The sequence below is a fragment of the Schistocerca americana genome, chromosome 3 (assembly GCF_021461395.2).
Source record: "Schistocerca americana isolate TAMUIC-IGC-003095 chromosome 3, iqSchAmer2.1, whole genome shotgun sequence".
NCBI lineage: Eukaryota > Metazoa > Arthropoda > Insecta > Orthoptera > Acrididae > Schistocerca > Schistocerca americana.
The window spans coordinates 141416765-141433297 of NC_060121.1; positions in this window are offsets into that span (position 1 = coordinate 141416765).

The following is a 16533-nucleotide window of genomic DNA, read 5'->3' on the forward strand; positions in this document are numbered from 1 at the left end:
ATTCTACAACAGATCGACGTCAGAGATATAGGTCTATAGTTTTGCGCATCTGCTCGACGACCCTTCTTGAAGACTGGGACTACCTGTGCTCTTATCCAATCATTTGGAACCTTCCGTTCCTCTAGAGACTTGCGGTACACGGCATTTAGAAGGGGGGCAAGTTCTTTCAGATTCAAAGTTCTTCTTGTATAGAGGATTGATCGCCTCACTTTGTCACATGAAGTTACTTTTGATCGGCAAAAGACTATTTTCACGTAGATGAACAGAGACCTGGACCTCCTGAAACAAACAGAGCGAGTTAAGGTCTTCAATTTTCTTTGATATGCGGTGTCTGTATTTTCGCACATGTCCGAAACAACAGACATCACATATCCATACAGAGTGACAATTACTGAACTATACGAAAAAAATATAGATACAAATTACGGCGTGAGCTTCGTTGCTAAACCAAACCGCAAATGCGCGTACCTATTGCCACAATATTCCTAACGCAAACCTTTCAGAAATTAGGACGATTTTATTCCATATAGTTTAGTATCTGTTACCCAGTAATTAGGGCGAGGACGGTTGGTGATCTTTTCACTGGGGATGCACACCAGAAGAAGACAGTGGCACAGACAGAGGGACAAAAAAGTAATAAATGCTGGCCAGTTGTAGACACTGGTTGGTTACACACAGAGCGAAGGAGACAATGGCAGTGTGACAGGAAAAGAGGGACACAGTAGCAGTGGAACATTGTTAACAGTGGTAGAAGACTAGGAGGAAAAGAGAGAGAAGGGGACAGTAGGGGAAGGGGGGGGACAGGAATAAAGCGAAAGAGAAATTGGAAATGGGTGAGAACCAATGATAACGAAAGAGGGAGTATACCGCAACGACAACGAGGAATAAGATATTAGCAGTAAGAGAAAGCAAGAAGGAAGTAGTGACAGTGAGAGGAAACAGTAGTAGTAGGACAGAACTAAGAACTCTGTGGCTGTGATGTTAGGTAGGAGACAGTGATAGCTGGACAGACAATGAGTTGGCAAGAGTAGGTGAGTGAGAAAGGGCACCTGGGAATGGATGGGAAAGAGCGATTTACAGCGACGGACTATTGGGTATGAGTGGGTTACAGTCACGGGAAGTTCTGGGAATTTCAGGTGAGGTGTATCTTAAAACAAAGCGAATATGTTTTGCATGTCAAAATTTTTGGGTGTAATTGTGATGGTGCTGCGGAAGGTAAAATGAAACAATAGGTAGCCCCCTTTTCAATCACACGCTTTTAATGAATAGGAACGTTTTCACATTTTTTTGTGCTCCTATAGGAGCATTTTTCTTATGGTGTGTTGATAATAATTTATTTAGTAAGGGTTTCGACAACGCTACACTTACAGCCTCCTTGCAGACTACAGGCTTTATATGACCCAGAGGGAAGTGTCTAGCAGCGTCACGTCACGCAATCGTGTTGAATACGACAGTGTCTCCCCACCCACCGGTTTGCAAATAACAGAATTAATGGATCGCTTGTAACTAAGGAAATACGAGGAGGACATCCACCATGCTGGAACCGAGTCATTTGCTGAGTTCTCAAGAGTACACGTTCTACTGACGTGGGAAAAGTCTTTACCAAAAAGGTGTATACTGCTCGTTCAACATACCATGAATAAAATAATTGCCTATCACGTGCTGCACGGTTGTGCATCACCACACATTCACACTCCACTGTCATTTACTGAACATCTTACGATGCCAACGTGGATTTTCTGTCGAACATTAGTGCATCTTTCTTAAAGTTACGTTCCTGTGATATGAAACATCGGTAAAGAACGTTTCTGGTATCAATGCCTCTTTGTATTCTACGAGAATTGGCACGCGCTTTTATTGCCGCAGCAGCAACAAGCAAGTACTACTCCTTCAGATTCGTTGGTAGCAGTCCCTTTTCGTATATGTTTTTTTTGGGGTAAAACCTCAGCTCTCCCACATTCTCTTTGTGGCATTCACGAATGTTGGACGAAGTTGACAGCGTCTACCTGAGAACTGTTCTGTGTACGGTTTGCCGCTCTTGATGTATTCTGGTGCTTAAGCATGCTGCATAAACCATTTTCAGGAGTGCTATGCCATTCACTAATGAACGCTCTTATGAGCGTTCATTACTAAATGGCATCGCACTCCTGAAAATGGTTTATGCAGCACTCCTCGTAACAAACCTGTTCTACGTAGACAGTGGTTCCATCGCACTTCAGTTGACTTCTCCGAAGGCAAATAAACAACTGACGACGTATCCGCTGACGTCGCAGGTTCCGGTCGAAAACAGCCCAAACATCACATACTTGTTGCCTCGGATGCGGAAGTTTCCTTACAGAGCGGCGTAAACATCCGCAACAAAGAAAATTTTTGTAATAATTGTAGTTATACTTCGTAATTTCTCGGTAGATCTAGGAAAGCGGAATTAGATTATATTATAGTAGACGTTCTTTTCCGTACTTTTCATTTCAACTGATCCTTTGTAAGGAGATCCTCCACAATGTAAAAGTGTCCATAATTAAAATTATTGTTTCAAAACATTGTAGACAGAGAACCAGAGAACCACTGCTCAGAATGACGTCTACTTCCAAAAGCATATTATAGACATAGGAGGAGTTGTTCTGAAAAAAAAAAACGAAAATTTTACCAATACCTGGCGCTGTAAGCCTCTTAACGTAAAAGGGGTCGGCTGAAAATGTCAGTTGAATAGCAATATGAGGGCTACGATTTGAGATGCACATTACGCCATCCGTACTATTCAATGTCCGCCCCGATATCTGAGTGGTCAGCGTGACGGACTGCCGTCGTACGGGTCCTGGTTCGATTCCCGGCTGCGTAGAGGATTTTCCCCGCTCAGGGGCTGGGCGTTGTGCTGTCTTCGTCATCATTTCATCCCCATCCGGCTTGCAGGTCGCCCAATGTGGCGTCGAATGTAATAAGACCTGCACCAAGGCGGCCGGACCTGCCCCGCAAGGGGCCTCCCGGCGAATGACGTCAAACGCTCATTTCCACTGGTATTCACTGCTATGCAAGTTCGGCAGCCAACAGTTGTTGCACTGCTAGCTAGGTAAGCCCACCCACCACGGCAACGTCGTACTACACCGGAAGGGAAGAATCAGTCTTTAACTGTCCTGAGGCCTAAAACTGCATAAAAAGCAAAAAGACGCCGGTTTCTAATTGTCCTAGAGCCAAAAGCCACATAAAGGCAAAATGTCATCGTCTTCACTTAAAACTTCCGGGCTGATAGGCCGTGGTCGAAGTATAAAACTGTCTCCTGACGTTTCGTCTCCGACTGCGGGGGACATCTTTGGAGGTAAAGCGGCGAACTGCGAAGAGAACTCGATGAAGCGCTGATTATATAGGCAGTACAGAGCGCGCCACTGTTGATCACGTGGCGTCGGCTATGAGATTGTCTCTGGCAATGCCAACATTCGCGATTGAAAGTAATCGATCGTCACGCTTGCGGTGCAACGTTGACATCCAAATTTTATCCAGTTTAACACCTTCGTCTTTCCTGTTAAAATTATTACGATGTTTATCAATCTCGATAGCCTCTCTATACAAGCGTGCATAATAATGCGAGGTTTTATACTTCGACCACGGCCTATCAGCCCGGAAGTTTTAAGTGAAGACAATACCGGCCGTGAAAGTTTGCATTGTATGATCAAAATGTGATCGGTTTATGACTGTCGTGTGACTGGAACAAGTGATGTTCAGTATACTGTACATCGTTTTCTACCACAAACTGAAATCGAATAATCCGGCCGAAGTGGCCGTGCGGTTCTAGGCGCTGCAGTCCGGAACCGCGAGACCGCTACGGTCGCTGGTTCGAATCCTGCCTCGGGCATGGATGTGTGTGATGTCCTTAGGCTAGTTAGGTTTATCTAGTTCTAAGTTCTAGGAGACTAATGACCTCAGAAGTTGAGTCCCATAGTGCTCAGAGCCATTTCAACCATTTTTTAAAATCGAAAAACAGCGTCTTCCACAACAGATCTGAATGTCTCTGAGTTGGGGGATTGTTTGGTTGAGTGTCATGTTCAGAATGCATTGAGCAATGTATGCCTACAGTTCAGCTACGTTCGTTATTGGAGCACTGAACACAACAGTTTTCTAATAACTCCGCAGCCGGAAGTCACATGTATTAAGATCAGGTGATACGGACGGCCAGGATGTAGGGAAATGAAGGCTCATAATTCTAGAGTTTCCGATATGCCTCTGCACCAGCACTGGCTTTGCAAGGTGCGTAGGATCACTATACTGCATAAAAAATGATCCTACCCACACATCCACGCCGCTGAAGGACTGGAATTGATTTTGGTGCGCAAAAGACTGTAACAGCGTTTATCTCCTGGAAGGAATAGGGGCCTAGGATAAACGATGCCGTCAAGCCGTACCTAACTGTCAACTCGGCGTAATGAAGTGGTACCGATGGATGAGCGCTCGAAGTTTACGTTGCCCCTATTCTGCAATTTTGCTTATTGACGTCTCCTTGGAGATGGATTTAGGCTATGTCCGTCCACAGAATGTTCCGTGACCATCAGTTATCCACTTCGATGCCAGTAAGAAATTCCAGAGTGAGTGTTTGTTTTGGTGGCTTGACAGCAGGAAGCACTTCCTAAACATGGGTGATATGTACGGATAGTAATGCAGAATGCCTCGTAGGATTCTGTGCACCGTGCTCACAGGCATGTCCACCGTTCGGGGAATCCCCCGTGTACTGCATATTTGTGCACCACCGGCCGACCTCTCCTGTGATGCAGTTGGCATTTCTCCAAAATATCTCGGATCGACTGCCTTCCTCCCTCCACTACACTGCGCTTCAAAAGAACCTGTCTTTTCGAAATTTGAAAGCAATTTCTCCAGAGCCTTTATCAGACATCGAAGCAATGCCTCTTGCCATACACTTGAGATCCGGCCATAGTGCCCGAGCGTTTCTAGGCGCTTCAGTCTGGAACCTCGCGACCGCCACGGTCGCAGGTTCGAATCCTGCCTCGGACATGGATGTGTGTGATGTCCTTAGGTTAATTAGGTTTAAGTAGTTCTGAGTTCTAGGGGACTGATGACCTCAGAAGTTAAGTCCCATGGTGCTCAGAGCCATTTGAACCATACGCTTGAGAGTTCGAAACTTCTGGACTACTGACACAGAGTCACCGTTCTTGTAAAAGAGCTTTACCAGCAGCGCTCCATTCTTTAAGGAGGCAGTCATGCTGGGCGTCTTGTGATGAAACTGGAGAACAGCCGTGTCTGTTGGCGTCCATATTCTAACGTTTACAGCGTCATCTGTTGGTCAAATTGCGTTTAGAAATTAGGTCGAGTTGTTGGTAAGGAAGTCGGCCGTGCCCTTTCAAAGGAACCATCCCGGCATTTGCCTGGAGCGATTTAGGGAAATCACGGAAAGCCTAAATCAGGATGGCAGGACGCGGGATTGAACCGTCGTCCTGCCGAATGCGAGTCCAGTGTGCTAGCCACTGCGCCACTACGCTCGGTTTAGAAATTAGAACTTTAATTATAACCACCTTGTAGTACATGCCAGAAAAACAAGACTGCATAATAAATATTTAGAATGAAAAACAAATACGCTAATGTACCATCCACAGGTCCCAAATGAAATGGTCCTCGTGGACGTCGAATACGAAACAAAAACAAGTTAAACGTTCTTCCATTTAAAAGGTAATCAGTACCTTGTCACAAAACATGTAAATGTTAAATACACTGAGGTGCGTGTAATAATTCTTCGGCTAATGTAGCCATGCATCATCATACTCGAAAAAAAAATTAGCACATTTATTTAAAATGATCGCATTACTGCACTGAATCTGTTCTGAAGTCAGACTGAATAATTATATCACTGAATTTGTCTCATCGAGATGTTTTATGTGATACTACATTTATTTTGCTAGGGAATTAAGCTACGAATGAAAAAAAAATGCCTCTCCAGTTATCGTGTGTTTCCAGGATGACAGTTAGATGGGAATTACTGAACATTATTCGTACTGTCCACCAGTAATTTTGGATCAGGTTAATTGCGAGGCAACGCCCTTCACTCTGTAATTGTTAGCTGCTAGGGGTGATGATCAAGATATTAGCGACAGTCAGAGCAGCTTGAAGGGGGACGTCAGGAGCGACGGAATACATTCATTATTGGAGGTAGGTGGTGATTTGGACCAGTTAGGTAATGGCAACAAAACCGATCTGGAGTGTTTATTCAGAGCTCGCTGCCAAAATATAGTTTTTTTTGTTGTAAAAATGGCAATTTAGGGTGGTGGTGGAAAGAATACCTTCGCTGACAGCCTGTTGTTTTCTTGCTAAGGTCGTCAATTTAAATGAGACCCACCAGGGTCACTCAGCCTTACTTTCATTTGGTGTCCTGTCACAGTCGCCACTGTTGTGATGTCACACCTCGCCTACCCACCGCTTCCACTGACAAGTGGTAGCCAAATAAGGCGTTGCCATACCTCGTAGCGCTGGGAGCATCTTACTCGGCCATACTAGCAGATGTGAATCAGTCAATATCACAATCATAAGATGAGAAAAAAGCAATTTCGATACATGCTGCACTTGAGATTTAAAAAGGACCAAAAAACGAATATTGAGCATTTAAACCGGGGGGAAGGAAAAGTCTATTGTTAAATATCAAGCACAAGTGTTATCAAGCATCAGTTAAAGTAAAAATTACAAAAAAATGGATTAATTCGGTTCCTATAAGTGTGAGATGAGCGTGAATGAGAAATGCTGCAACGCAGGGCAACAGCTTGATAGCGCGTTACCTAACCTGAGAGGTGTAGCATCGCGCCGTGTTATGCCGACGGCGATTGGTGGTTGTCCACGATGTCATCTACGATGGAAACGGATGCTGCCTGTCGACTGCTCCAGGACACCGACAAAAGTGTGGCAGAGCTGTTACCGACATTTTCGAAAAGTACTTTACCGATTTACTTCACATTTTTCACAATATACTCTAATAAACTTTGTTAACAAATATTTATAAAAGTTCTTGACTGGCATATCTCAGATTTTTAGACAATACTCTAATAAATATTTGTACAAAGATGGAGTTCATTTTTTAACATATGTAATACTTAAATACTTTATATAACAGGGAAACGTTGTGTACGTGTGCGGGGAGAGGAAAAAAGATTTTTCTCTCTGGCTACTGACGACAATGTCCAGAAGGACGAGCCATTAGGACTTGTGGGTTGGCATCCAGGGCTGACCTTAAGTGACAGAACAGGGAACTAAGTCAAAGAAAGACAATATACTTCAGTGTACGGAACGCAAGGGGCGCATCTTGGGTCGATAGTTACCAGGTATAGGCCAGTCTAGGAGGACTAACAACTAACTGAAGTGGGCAACAGAAGGGGAGGCATTTATGTTGGTGGCCATGGGAGCCGTAGCCACTGCCTCCCAAGAAAAACGTCCTCCTCGAGGTCTGGATGACAAGAGAGAGAAGCAACTGTGTTCTGCACTGCAGAATCATCCAGCTTCCATGCACGTGAGCTGTATACCACGCACGCCATTGGCTAAAACCGATGGCGCGAATTCACTGTTTCAACAGGGGGTCCAAGGCATCTCTTGTCGACAGATTTAACCGGACAAAACTGCCTCGGTTCTGAAAGGCAGACAGCTTGTGTCAATTAAGCCAAGCTAATTTGCTCTGGGAGAAAACTTGTAGAGATTTTACTGCAGTATTTGAAATAAAAAATTTTAAAGCACTCCCCCTAAAAACTCCTTGATTGGCTGCAGTCCTATACATTTAGCAAAATATCTCGAAAAAGTTTTGACTGATTTACTTCAAATGTTTACGCAATATTCTAATAAAAGTTGAGGCATACATTGGCCACGTTGGCCACGTATATATATCATTATCCAATGTAATCGACAGCTTGCGATCGCATGCGAGGTTGGCACGGCATCAGCACTTGAAATATTCAGTGTGATGTTGGATTTAATACATCAAGGACCACAACTACCAATCCTAATCACCAGATCTAATCCATGCGACTATCGACCTCAATCCACAAGTGAGGAAACCACTGCGTGGGAGACGCTTTGCAGCCGGCCGCTGTGGCCGAGCGGTTCTAGGGGCTTCAGTCTGGAACCGCGCGACCGCTACGGTCGCAGGTTCGAATCCTGTCTCGGGCATGGATGTGTGTGATGTCCTTAGGTTAGTTAGGTTTAAGCAGTTCTAAGTTCTAGGAGACTGATGGCCTTAGATGTTAAATCCCATAGTGCTCTGAGCACGCTCTGCAAACAAGGCTAATGTCCTCACGGCACTTCCGCGACAGGTGGTACACATGGATGGCAATGGCAATCACGACCGACCCCTTTTTCATCGTTGTCAACGCTGTGTATATGCAGTGTGGGACTATTTTGAAGCACAATAGTTGATTCTGATTCATTTTTGACCCATTTGCATTTGTGGACAATAAGTATGCTCAGAGTTCCGATGTGTGCGTTTCATTCAATCTTTACCGTGACCTGCAGTAGTGGAACTGTATTTTATGTTGCCATTCAGATACACACTGCCGTTCCGGTTCAGTGCTCATCGTAGAATTCTCATGTTGTCGCATTAGCGCAACATATACCATAGTTGGCATGACTTACGTGATTACTTCGGTATATGATCTATACCACTATAAAAAGACAAATCGTTGTTTACCGTTGTAACCAAAACCGATTTGCTTCGAATTTTTCTATGATACTCTAACACACATTCATTCAGACAAAACATTGAACATTGGCTGTGAAGATGTGCAGTTTCGTTTCCTTACTTGTTGTCAGTATCACTGCGACATCATAGCGTTTAAACCAATATACAAATGTGTAAATGTTGTTTCTCCAATATTTATTCTGTTTCCCTATATGTAATTTTAAACAAAAATTGTATGTACAACAATGTGCGCTTCTATTATCTTCCTCCTAGTCGGTTTTCACAGAAAACAGGAAAGTTGTATTTATAGCTTATCGGCGTATGATCTATGATTAAAATACTACTAACGAGTCTGAATCATCCTCGTATACTAATAATCACATCCGCTTTAGTTACTTTAGGTGACTTCTATTTCCGATCAAGGATTCGATGGAAATAAGAATAAAAAAGGCTGAAGGTCAGAGAGAGGGGGAAAACAGTAACGGAGGACGAAATGAAGAGTGGGAAGTAAGAAATGGACAGTGAGAGAGGAGAGTGAGTGATGCACAGCGAGAAAAGATAGGATTTGATGGAGAGAGAGGGCGAGAGCAGCAGGAGATATGGAGAGGAGTAAGAGGAGATGGGCAGAGAGAGAGAGAGAGAGAGAGAGAGAGAGAGAGAGAGAGAGAGAGGAGAAGGAGATTAGGATGAATATCGAATTCCATGTATAAGTTGACTGGTAAGTTCGTTTCGTTTCTGTTTTGCATGTTGGTATTATGGTTTATATGGGTTTATGTATGGATCGTAATTTTCTGTTTATAGTTCAGTATTGCAATTTTTGAATTTTAAATATTTTCATTTTTTCATTTGGAGACGTTACGGAATGGAGTGCCAACTGGAGAAATCAACACTTCCTACTATTCTTCCGTTGGATTCGACAATGCGGTGATAACAACTGACACAGCCAGAAAGACTAGAATCGTACATGGGGTAATGCCATTGCATAGAACACCGAGAGAAAATGATTTTCTCGTTTTAAGGAGAATGATTTAGACATTAGTGATTCTCCACGTTCAGGAGGACGCTCGGGGCCTGATGAAGGTCGTTTAAACGCATTAGTTTGCAGTGATCCACGTCACTGTACTCAAGAACTCGCAAATGAACTACAATCACTCCACCATTTATCGATAGTTTCAAGCAGTCGGGAACGTTCAAAAGTCGTGTGTTCGCGCACCGCATACTCTAAGCCAAAATCACAAAAATCAGCGAGTGGCCATATGTGCACCTCAGATTGTTCGTCACCAACACGCTCATGAACAACACGGACCATTGCTACCCTGTATCGTCACTGGTAACGACAGATGGTGTCTTTATGCTAACATAAGGAACAGAAAGTCCAAACAAAGCAGCAACTCCCCGTACAACGACCTGCGTGCATCCATTAAGAATAATTTAATGCGTGTGGAGGAACAACGACGGTGCGCTGTACTACGGGTTACTTCTACATCTACATCTACATTGATACTCCGCAAGCCACCCAACGGTGTGTGGCGGAGGCACTTTACGTGCCACTGTCATTACCTCCCTTTCCTGTTCCAGTCGCGTATGGTTCGCGGGAAGAACGACTGTCTGAAAGCCTCCGTGCGCGCTCTAATCTCTCTAATTTTACATTCGTGATCTCCTCGGGAAGTATAAGTAGGGGGAAGCAATATATTCGATACCTCATCCAGAAACGCACCCTCTCGAAACCTGGCAAGCAAGCTACACCGCGATGCAGAGCGCCTCTCTTGCAGAGTCTGCCACTTGAGTTTATTAAACATCTCCGTAGCGCTATCACGGTTACCAAATAACCCAGTGACGAAACGCGCCGCTCTTCTTTGGATCTTCTCTATCTCCTCCGTCAACCCGACCTGGTACGGATCCCACACTGATGAGCAATACTCAAGTATAGGTCGAACGAGTGTTTTGTAAGCCACCTCCTTTGTTGATGGACTACATTTTCTAAGCACTCTCCCAATGAATCTCAACCTGGTACCCTCCTTACCAACAATTAGTTTTATATGATCATTCCACTTCAAATCGTTCCGTACGCATACTCCCAGATATTTTACAGAAGTAACTGCTACCAGTGTTTGTTCCGCTATCATATAATCATACAATAAAGGATCCTTCTTTCTATGTATTCGCATTACATTACATTTGTCTATGTTAAGGGTCAGTTGCCACTCCCTGCACCAAGTGCCTATCCGCTGCAGATCTTCCTGTATTTCGCTACAATTTTCTAATGCAGCAACTTCTCTGTATACTACAGCATCATCCGCGAAAAGCCGCATGGAACTTCCGACACTATCTACTAAGTCATTTATATATATTGTGAAAAGCAATGGTCCCATAACACTCCCCTGTGGCACGCCAGAGGTTACTTTAACGTCTGTAGACGTCTCTCCATTGATAACAACATGCTGTGTTCTGTTTGCCAAAAACTCCTCAATCCAGCCACACAGCTGGTCTGATATTCCGTAGGCTCTTACTTTGCTTATCAGGCGACAGTGCGGAACTGTATCGAACGCCTTCCGGAAGTCAAGAAAAATAGCATCTACCTGGGAGCCTGTATCTAATATTTTCTGGGTCTCATGAACAAATAAGGCGAGTTGGGTCTCACACGATCGCTGTTTCCGGAATCCATGTTGATTCCTATATAGTAGATTCTGGGTTTCCAGAAATGACATGATACGCGAGCAAAAAACATGTTCTCCGAAGTGAATCATCACTGCTGAGGTTAACTGTCAACAACTGAAACGTCTTACAGAAGCAATCCAAGACGAACAACCAGGAAGACCGCTTGAAGTGCTACTCCACGATAGTTCCCTCCCACATTCTGCAAGACCAAAAAAAAAAAAAAAAAAAAAAAGAATTCTATACAGGACTTGGTTTGACTCATTCACCTGATCTTGCTCTCTCAGATTTTCATCTTTTCCGCTCTCCCGAACAACCTTCATTGAACTTTCTTTCCGGATGAATACACGCTACGAACATGGCTAGACGAGTTCTTCCCCTCAAAACTCCGTGATTTCTACAGTCGCGAAATCGAAAAGTTTCTGCAGCATTGGCAGAGATGTAAATAGTGAAGAAGAATATATTTTTTATGGCTCAAGTCTCTGTTATATGTATCTGTTGTGTTCATTAAAACTTGCAGCAAAGCACTACGAAATTATGCATCAACCTAATAACTAGCAATTGTGAAACATCGCAAGGTTCGGTAGTGATACTAAAAAAATGCAGTTGGTGGTGTTCAAGAATGAACTGTGGCTTTAGAACAGTGGTTCCCAACCTTCCTGAGACCCGAAATAATCAAATGGTTCAAATGGCTCTAAGCGCTATGGATTTAACATCTGAGGTCATCAGTCCCCTAGAACTTAGAACTACTTAAATCTAACTAACCGAAGGACATCACACATCCACCCCCCGAGTCAGGATTCGAACCTGCGATCGGAGCAGCAGCGCGGTTCCGGACTGAAGCGCCTAGAACTGCTCGGCCACAGCTGCCGGCCGTACAGCACGCGGTGTACTGTTAACACCACCGAGCGCAGAGCACGCTTACAACTGCAGTGTATTTTCAACCTCTGCTCCTTTCTGAGACCATTGCCACTGAGTATAGTCAGATGTTACCAATTACCCCTTCCCCACCCCCGCCAGAACCCTAACCTCACTATCGTAATTAGTCTCTTGAGTCAAAAACAATTTCCTTTAAACACTTCCATTTTTAAAATCGAAAGGCAGACGATACTTAGTTTTCGCAGGTCTTACTAAAACACGAACGAATAAGACAATGAGACAATTAGTACTGTTTCTTTCTAACAACCTCTTTTTTTAATAGAGTGGTGACTCCATCCTCACTGCATCATGAGCGCTACCTACAACTCCATCTCAAAGAAGAAAACTATTTGCATTGAGGGTAGACACTTGTAACGAAACGTACTTCTTTCCCTACCGAAATCTATTTCATCCACACCCTGCACGCAATTTAAAACAATCAGATTAAAATGGATGTGCAATCTTTAGGCCTGCTGTCTTTAGGTAAATCACTTGACCACTCGACTCATTACCTCTGAACTGCTAAAAATTGAAGACTTTTGGCTAACAATGTTTTATGTCTGACAACTGGTAGCAATAACAATAATAAAAATAATAGTAATATCAATAAAAATAATTATTATAATTATAATACTCTGTAGGGTGCACAGCAGTGCAGTACCTATTTCAAAGTTACTGCTGTGTTGTGATAATTCATTCGTTTACTGTTGCGGAGTGAATAATGAAGCAATATCTGGTCAAATTTTGAGAACTATGTACAACTTGGAGAAGGCATTTTCATAAGCTTAGGTGATATATGTATGTACGTCAATTTTGCTGTTATAGATACACGTACAGTCTGGAACCGAGCGACCGCTACGGTCGCAGGCTCGAATGCTGCCTCGGGCATGGATGTGTGTGATGTCCTTAGGTTAGGTAGGTTTAATTAGTTCTAAGTTCTAGGCGACAGATGACTTCAGAAGTTAAGTCGCATAGTGCTCAGAGCCATTTTATAGATATACGGCAGAAAAAATCAAAGTACCAGTATGTGCGTAGTAGGTCGTTATTCAAACTGTAAACCACGCCTCATTGCTTCACATGTTAATGTTAGTATTTGATGAAGAATGTAAATATTGGTAACTTTTATAGTCAGCATAATAAAGATCCATTAAAAATAGTTTAGTTTCAGTTGCAAAATTTTCTTTTTACCTCTCAGAAAATTACGCTTTACCCCTCCAAGGGTAATTACTCCCAAGTTGGGAACCACTGGACTAGAATCGCTTGCAGACCTGCAGTTTCGAAACTCTAGGATTTGCCGCCAGATGTCACTGGTGAGTAACCTTAGTTTTGGATTTGACTGCTGTACTGCCATATGGGAAGAGCGTAAAGCCAAAGAAGGGTAATAAAGCGTTTAGCTCTTTAGAGTGAATTGATGAAAACAAAAAAAAATTCTGGCCGTCGCACGCCAGCAGGCGCCGTAATCCGCACCTGACGCAGCGGTGCTAATCGCCGTCCATTCCGCCGGCGGCCATGACAAACAACGGACACGCCCGTTAGGGGTTATGGCGGAGCGCTCGGCCCAGCGCCACGACTGTTGCAGACTTAATAGCTGGCCTTTCGTCTCTCGCTGTTCCGGGAACAAAGCGCCGAGGTGAGTTTCGTCTACGTCGTAACGCCCACAATTAGCGAAATTCAATTTTCCGTGACAGGCAGAAAGCGCGCGTTTCTCCGCACAACCGCTGTGGATAATTGGATGTTAAGCTACATTACACCTAATGTTGTTCTTCCAGGCAGTACCCTTTTAACGACTCATTGTTTAGAAGCTCTATAGCAGGCTACTTACTTCTTTTAGTGTGCACTACAACGACTTTCAGTTACCCACTAATTATATCATGAACTCATTACCCACTCACGAAAAGACGTAAACAGCGTAAAACTTTTTAAAAATTTTCAAGTCATACGACACATTGTGTGTGCGCTAGGAACTCCACCGAGAGAAATGTACATGTACAGACCTATCTATGCCTTCCTATTTTCTCTATACAGGGGAAACTTTAACGGACAAACTGCAGAGACTGGAAACGGAGGAAGAAAGGTCTATGAAAATGTATGTGTCCGGAAATGCAACTTTGCGACGATAGTTGGTGCTGGGCTATGATGAGTGAGGGATAACAATCAGTGAATGCATGACAAACACAATATTCCATCGCATTTACAAATGTGTGGTTTCCGCGTTCGTGTCATGTTTACTGGTTCAAAAAAAAAATAAAAAAAAATGGCTCTGAGCACTATGGGACTGAACATCTGTGGTCATCAGTCCCGTAGAACTTAGAACTACTTAAACCTAACTAACCTAAGGACATCACACACACCCATGCCCGAGGCAGGATTCGAACCTGCGACCGTTGCAGTCGCGCGGTTCCGGACTGAGCGCCTAGAACCGCAAGACCACCGCGGCCGGCTCATGTTTACTGGTCAAGAATGTAATGGAAGTGGATACGTTCGGTCTAATTGCCCGCGGAGGTTTTTTTTTTTTATTAAAACCGTCATTAGTACAGCGTCCCAAATTGACGGTTGCTGATCTTGTGCCTTCTCCTCTTGCCCGCGGATCTACTTCTGCTTCGGATCATATTGACCAAACAGTGGGTTCTGATAATCGTGTCAATGACCTTCCTCCTTTACTTCCGCGACAGGTCCACAATCCTGTTGCCCCCAGGATTGAACCTGTAACAGTGACAAACAAGAGACGTCGCACTCAGGATGGTGATGGTGAGGATTTCGCTGTGCCTTCTGCCCCAGTCTCTTCCCCATCGATTGTGTGCCCTGCTCCTCTCGATGCTATGATACCTCAAGGCCGTGGTACTGTGAGTGGTGAAGAAGTTATCTCCAGCATCCCTCCCGCTCACGAAATGGCTCTTTCTGGGCTGCCTGTGTATGGGGAGAGAACAGAGTCGCTCCCTTCGTCTTTGTGTCCTCCGTTACACTCTGAGCCGATGCAGTTTCCTTCTACTCGTTCGTCTTCAGACGCCGACAGTTTCCTGAATTTGTCGACTACAGGAACTCCCGAGGAGAATAAAATTATCGGCTAGGTATCACCTGTTGCATTGTCAGTTCCACATAATGCTTCCGCTTTAGTGACTGGACCTGCAATACTGACTCTAGATCTGAGGGGCAGGAAGCTGTGCCTACGACCCCTCCCATATCTCTGTCAGCGTATACAACCTGACCGTGCGGTGGTACGTAAGAAATCTAAGAAAAAATATTGCGATGACAGGTGTTCTGGTCTCCCGATGTCTGATTCCTCTGTGGATTCCACCATGGACCTCGACTCTCAACTGTCTACTTAATTCTGTACAACCCTGTATAGCTGTGATCAATGACCCAAGCCTACACGTTCCTTGCGTTAAATGTTAATCGTGTGGAATCAGAATTGCGATTGGCAGTCAATTTGTGATTCATGTGCGGACATAGTCTTCTTGCAGGAGGTGTTATTTAGGCATTTCTCCTTACCTCGTTTTCGTGCGATCTTTAATGTAGCACCCGAATGTTCTACGGGGACCGCCTTATTTTTTCGCGAAGGCATTCCTATCGCTGAGGTGGAAATGTTGGATTCTGGAAGGGGCATAGGTTGTCAACTTCTTAATCTGTTCTTTTATATGCTCCTTCTGGCCCTGGTCGCACAGTGGTTCGCTCGCGTTTTTTATAAAGATGATATTGTTTATTTGTTGCATAAGAGTCCTCCGGGTTTTCTGTTGGGTAGTGATTTTAACTGTGTGTTGCGTCCTGCAGATCAATCACCAGATTTACATTTCTGTCGTGAATTACATCAACTGTTCCGCTCCTTACGCCCGAAAGACGTCTGGATACGTAAATACCCGACGTTAGTTAAATTTTACTGTGACTTCTTGTAGCCGGTTAGATAGGTTTACTTTTCAGACTGAAAGCGTTTTCTGAGCTAACTCTATGAATATTGTATTTGGCATCTGTGTCAGAAATAAAAGAACACATGTCTCATTCCATTCGGAAATTCACCCCCAAATGATGTGAAATAGGAAACAAAATTTTTTAGGAAAATATTTCGTTACTGAGCCGTGGTAAAATTTGCAGTTTTGAAGAGCGCGCCGCAGCGCGTAGTGTGAAGCAATGGCCCTCCGTTTCTGGCGGTGGCGCCGTTGTGGAAATCGCAGCTTTGGTGTCTCCCTGTGGTGGGACAGGGGAAAGGTAGCCTGTTCACTTGCATTTAAGGGGCGCTATGAGCTCGCTAGGTGGCGAGTCTGGTCAGTTGGTCAGCCGGGTCAGTGTGAGGCAGTCAGTGTCTGTCTTCCGGAGTG